The 6,000-nt window shown below is 43.3% G+C and overlaps 1 protein-coding gene across 1 annotated transcript in view; it reads right to left on the bottom strand.

Annotated features, from left to right (window-relative positions):
* Window positions 1–6,000, bottom strand: part of LOC149080321 (uncharacterized) — a 311,347-nt gene that overhangs the window by 248,293 nt on the left and 57,054 nt on the right. The window lies entirely within an intron of this gene.

Genomic DNA, 6,000 nt, shown 5'->3' on the forward strand with positions numbered 1-6,000 from the left:
TTTCCTGAACCACTACAAGCTGACGACGGATATTGGTAACTATGGATTGATCGACTCGACGGCAGGACTGTCAAAAAAAGGTAAGCAAGTCGACTTAAAAATCTCGGCTGTCTTGATCGTGTCCGGGAATTCCAAATTTCATTCACTTTTGAAAAAAAACTCGTCGCTTACCCGAACGTTCAACCCGAAAGTCGATCCACCCAAACACGACGTCCTTCATTACATCGACACTCAGGAAAATGCCCCTGTACAATAGAAGTCCCGACGGCTCACTCCTGAACAGTACGCGTTCGTCAAAAACGAATTGCCCACATGGCTCGATCTTGGTATGATTCGACCCAGCAACTTGCAGTATGCGTCACCGATCCATGTTGTGATAAAGAAAGATAACAATTCTTTCCGTATCACCTGTGACTGTCGCATACTGAATCGCAACAGGACACCACAACTGTACCCAGTATCACGCATTCAGTACTAAACAACCAGATAGCCGGCTGCACAATTTTTTCGAAATTGCATATGACTCGGGCGTATTTTCAAATCCCGATATACAGCCCTCATCAACACAAAACTGCAATTGTGTGCCCCTTAGGCAAATACGAATTTGCCAGCTTGAACTTCGGGATGCAAGGTGCTGCATCATCGTACCAGATGTTTATGAACACGGTCGTACGTGGTCTACCCTTCACATTTTCCTATCTCAATGACATCTTGATGTACAGTGCCTCAAACGACGACCACAAACGCCACCTGAAAGTTTTCCGACGTCTTGATGCCTATCGTCTCGTGTCGTGCTCAATGCCAACAAATCAGTCCTGGCTGTCCCTGAGCTGATATTTTTGAACTTCACCATCAACGCTCACGGTCTCAAGCCGTTCGCTTGACAAAGTCACTGTCATCAAAGACTATCCACCGCCCAAAACTCTGAAACAGCTGAAACGTTTCCTTGGTCTGATCGCATTCTACAAAAGGTCATCCCTCTATGGTCTCAAATAATCGATCCACTTCAACGTTGTCTTAAAGGTAAAAACAAGCCAACACGAACCAACACGTGCGCCCGATTTCGCGGATGCGCAGCTGAAAGTGTTCACCGATATCAAGCAAGCTCTCGCCGAAGCAACTCTACTCGCCCATCCGCATCCGAACTCTCAACTTTTTTTGCTTACCGATGCCAGTGGCACGCATGCCGGGGCCACTCTCTGCGAACTTTCTTCCGACTCATGAAAATCACATCAATGCATTCTCCGGATCCTCGACAGACTGCTCTACATAAGACCGGCCGCTGCTCACGCTCATCGTCAACAGGCAGGACTCATCTCGGCAGTTCATTACCACAACCGCCCCAAATAAGGATCCCGTCTTGACTGACTTACTCGATTGCTTGAAACCCTTAGCTTTCTTTAGTACTTCGTTAAATTCTACTCAGAAATCTAAGAGTACTTACGAACACGAACTACTGTCTATTTACCTAGCAGTAAAATATTTTTTCCATCAGTTGCAAGTTCGTCATCGTGACTGATCATAAATCAATTTCTCATGCATTCCACCAGAAACTCGAGTCAGCGTCTCCGATCGGCTAACGACAGTTGTGTTACATCAGCGAGTACACCATCGACATCCGATATCTGCCTGGCATTCTCAACACCCCAGCAGACGCCCTGTCTCGGTTACAAGCTGATACACTCCATCTCGACGAAATCGACTACGCTCGCCCAACAGACCGATCCAGAACTTACCAAACTTCTCGACTCCAGTTTGACAAGCCATCAAAATTCACTAAAAATTCAACGAACGTTTTCCCCTAATACAGACTGAACCTCCATTTGCAAAAAGTCCCGCGAATATTTGTTCCCCCTAGCATTTCGCAAACAAGTGTTTGAAAAATTTCATTCTCTATGCCATCCAGGGGTCAAAGCATCTGTGAAACTTCTCACCGAACATTTCGTCTGGCCAAACATAAAACGAGACGTCACTAACTTCGCCTGTGCTTGTATCGCCTGTCAACGAACCAAAGTGCACAAACACACCCTATCACCTCTCCGAGTTTTCTTGTACCGTCGGAGAAATTTGCTCATCTGAGCATCGACATTGTGGGCAGACTCTAGAATTCCCAAGGTTACGAATATCTTCTAGCCGTTATCTGCCGATTCTCAAGATGGATCGACGCAATCCCAATCCGAGATACCGCAGAGACTTGTGCCAGAGCATTATACTCCAACTCGTTTTCATGATATGGAATTCCCAAGACCATCACGTCGGACTAGGGTTCGCGATTCAAATCGCATTTATTCCACAAATTCAACAGTTTGTTTGCAATAAACCACATCCATAGGACTGCTTAAAACCCTAAAGCAAACGGGCTCATCGAACGCCAACATCGTCAGCTCAAACAAGCACTGAAGGCTAGCATGACAAGTGATTGGGTCGACAGTCTTCCTTCGGCTCTCCTCTGCCTCCGAACATTTTTTCGACCAGACCTCAACGCCACCACTGCCCAAATGGTCTTCGGTCAAACGCTGATTGCCTGGAGTGATTTTCATCAAACAACATATCCCGGAGCCAGTAATCACGTATCTCGACAAATTGAAACGCACCATGGACACACTCAAGGCATGGCGTCACACGTACTGTCTACGTTCCACAAGCCCTGGCAACTTGTACATACGTTTTCGTTCGCACCGACGCAGTCCACGTCCTCTACAACCGACCTACGAAGGTGCATCCGAAGTGCTGTCGCGATCCAAAAAAAATTTTCGTGTACGTGTCAAGAACAGGGAATCCGTCATCTCGATCGACCGAATCAAACCGGCCTATCTCCTCAACGACCCCTGGACGGGCCAGACATCGAAGTTCCATCAACACCAGAGCAGCAGATGACGACGATTATTCCAGTCACCCGACACATGACGTTTGCACCGACTCAACGTACCCGTTCCAGCAGAATAGTCCGAGCTCCGGATAGACTGAATTACTCAACGATGTGACTCCGTCACTTAGGGGAGGGGTACTGTGGTGACAACGTCCACCACTGTCCGCGTAATATGGAAAAGAGCGCGCCTGCGCGATGAAGGAACTGGACTTGCGTTTTGCCGCTCAAACCAGTAACTGTAGGTTCTGTAAGTTTAATTGTATAATATATATAAATTTTAATTATCTATGAATTCTGAAAGAAGTGTTTGTCTTCAACCGCCACATTCCTTCTACAAGTTTGACGAGCTCCTTCTCCAAAGTTTTGGAAATTATTATCAAAAGGCAATTGGTGAAGTGAATAGACCAGAATAATGTATTGTCGGATAATCGGGTTCAGTAAAGGGAAGTCATGTGCAGCGAACCTCCTTTGCTTCTAAATGTGACAAATGTGACTATACTATAAAGTTTTATAAAATAACTTTTATAAAAGTTGAAAAATTCAACCAATAATCGCATCGGTTGCATTCAAGCAAATGCAACCGGTGATCTCATTGGTTGAATTTTTCACGTTTTATCAAAGAGCTTTTACAAAACTTTTATAGTGTAATCCCGGCCTAAGGCTGGTATTGCACTATAAAACTTGTAACCAATAAACACATCTGTTATATTCGAGCGAACTTAACTGATCCGCATATTGGTTACATTTTTCAAGTTTTATAAACGAACTTTGATAAAACTTTTATAGTGTAATCCCGGCCTAACACAGAATTGTGATGTGAATATTTCTAAGCTCAGACATTTTGAAAGTCTCCACCCCTTCCCTTTTTTTCTACTTGCAAATTCTTTGATATCTCCTGAATATTTTTTTCTTTTTTTTGGAACATCGAATGTTTTGGATGTTTTTGGATTGGATTTTTCGAACATTGGATGTTTTTGGAATTTTCCTTTCATATTTTTCCGAAAAGACAGATTTTTTTTTCAAAATCTTTTGAAAATATTTTAAGACATTTTCTCCCATCGACTACTTGTGAGGATCGAAAAGAATACATCTTTAGACCTATATTCTATGGGGCTCTAGACTAAACCACCAAAGAATGCCTCTACGCTGCCTATGGGCGCTGAATCAGGGGTGAAGGAGAAAAATAATTACAAAAATTGCGAAAAAATAGTTTTTATGCACGAATTTCAACCTAAAGATGCGGGCGAAACATCCGCATCTTCAGTGCTCGTGTGAAAGGGTATGCGGACCCGCGTCCGCATCCGCTTCGTGTGAAAGGGGCCTAAAGGAGGGTTGTCGGTAATCAAAGCGACAGGGAGTTGCTACAGACAAGTTTAAACAGGGTTGGAGCATAGGCAAATGACAAGTACATGGTCGCTCATTTTGGTTTGAACAACCCACGGTTCTCTTACGAGTTAAATGGTGTCGCTATCCCGGATGCAACTGGGGTCACCGATTTGGCAATTCCCATTGACGAGCAGCTTAGGATTTCTGAACATTGTTCAGCGGTGGTCAAAAAAACAAATAGAATGCTTGGTTTCATTTTCAAAAAGGTCTCTTCGCGTTCTCCTAAAGTCATTCTTCCGCTTTTCCGAGGCTTAGTTCTCCTGGACCGGAGTATGCTGTAAGGTTTTGGAGTCCATACCTACAGAGTGACATAGACTTGGTTGAGGGGTGCAGAGAAAAGCTACGCGTGTCCTTATTGGCACACGTGGATTGAGTTATGAAGGAATACTTCATTTTTTGAACAAGTTTACATTGGATGAACGCAGTTGTCTCGGGGGAAATGATCAAAGTGTTCAAAATTTTCAACGGGATGGATAGGATGGACCACATGAATTATTAATACGCCGTCAATCAACCGCAGGGAGTTTTTTTCTAATAGGATTGTTAATAAGTTAATAAATGGAATAGCTTACCCCCACAGGGGTAGTAAATGCTAACAGAATTGACACGTTTAAAAAGAAATACGATACATGTTGGGGTAAATCGAGAAGCTATCCATACTTAGAATAAGAAAATCGTAAATACATTTTATAGGCATTGTATAATATTTTATCATTTATATATTGTTTATAATTTTTTTGATTGTGTGTGTGCATTTTTAATTGGGTTGCTGTATTTTAGTAATATAATGACATTCTTATTGGTTATGGGCATCTTTTTCTCAGCCACCTCGTTGGGCATTTTGCCTGTTGTGGCCTCGTATTCGTATAAGAGAGGCAGAGCAACAACTTTCTACTTTGGTTTTTGAGCACACGGGGACGGGGATCCGGAAATTTCGTCCCCGACATTTCGCCTCTGACATTTCGTCCCCGACTTTTCGCCCCGGAACGTTTCGCCCCCGAAATTTTCGTACTTGATATTTCATTTGCCCTGAACGCATGAGTCACTATATAAATGGATGAGTGACCAAGTGAGTGTGAAATCGGCTCTGGGAGTGAGTTAGTGACCGTACAAATGACTAAGTGAGTGACCGACTGAATGCTTGTATGAGTTTCCAAGTTAGTGACCGTACAAATGACTAAGTGAGTGACCGACTGAATGCTTGTATGAGTTTCCAAGTTAGTGACTGATTGATTGAGTGTATGAGGGACCAAGAGAGTGATCAAGTGAGAGAGTATTCTGCCGCATACTCACCTAACATTTACACAGAGGGCGAAATGTCGGGTTTGAAATGAGATATCCGCTCCAACTCACGTAGTCGCTCACTTGGTCATTCATATGGTGACTCACTTGATCACTCCTACGGTCACTCACTTGATCATTCATACGATCACTTACTTTTTCACTCACTTTGTTACTGCTGCGGTCATTTCTACGGTCACTCATACTGTCAGGGCAGGTGAAATGCCAATCGGCAAATGTTTACCGATATAAAATAACTTACTTAATCATTCATGCGGTCACTCATACAATCATTCATATGTTCACTATACGGTCAGGGCAGGTGAAGTGTCAAGAAGTATATGTTCAACTCATTTTAATTACTCACTCATTAATTAACTCACTCATACGGTCACTTACATGGTCATTTTTACCATGAATCATCTGTTCACACATACCTTCATTCATACCATCGCTCATACGGT

This window comes from Pholcus phalangioides, unplaced genomic scaffold, assembly GCF_987345545.1.
Source record: "Pholcus phalangioides strain wild (caught in Gottingen) unplaced genomic scaffold, Ppha-v1.0 ptg000011l_1, whole genome shotgun sequence".
NCBI classification, from domain to species: domain Eukaryota; kingdom Metazoa; phylum Arthropoda; class Arachnida; order Araneae; family Pholcidae; genus Pholcus; species Pholcus phalangioides.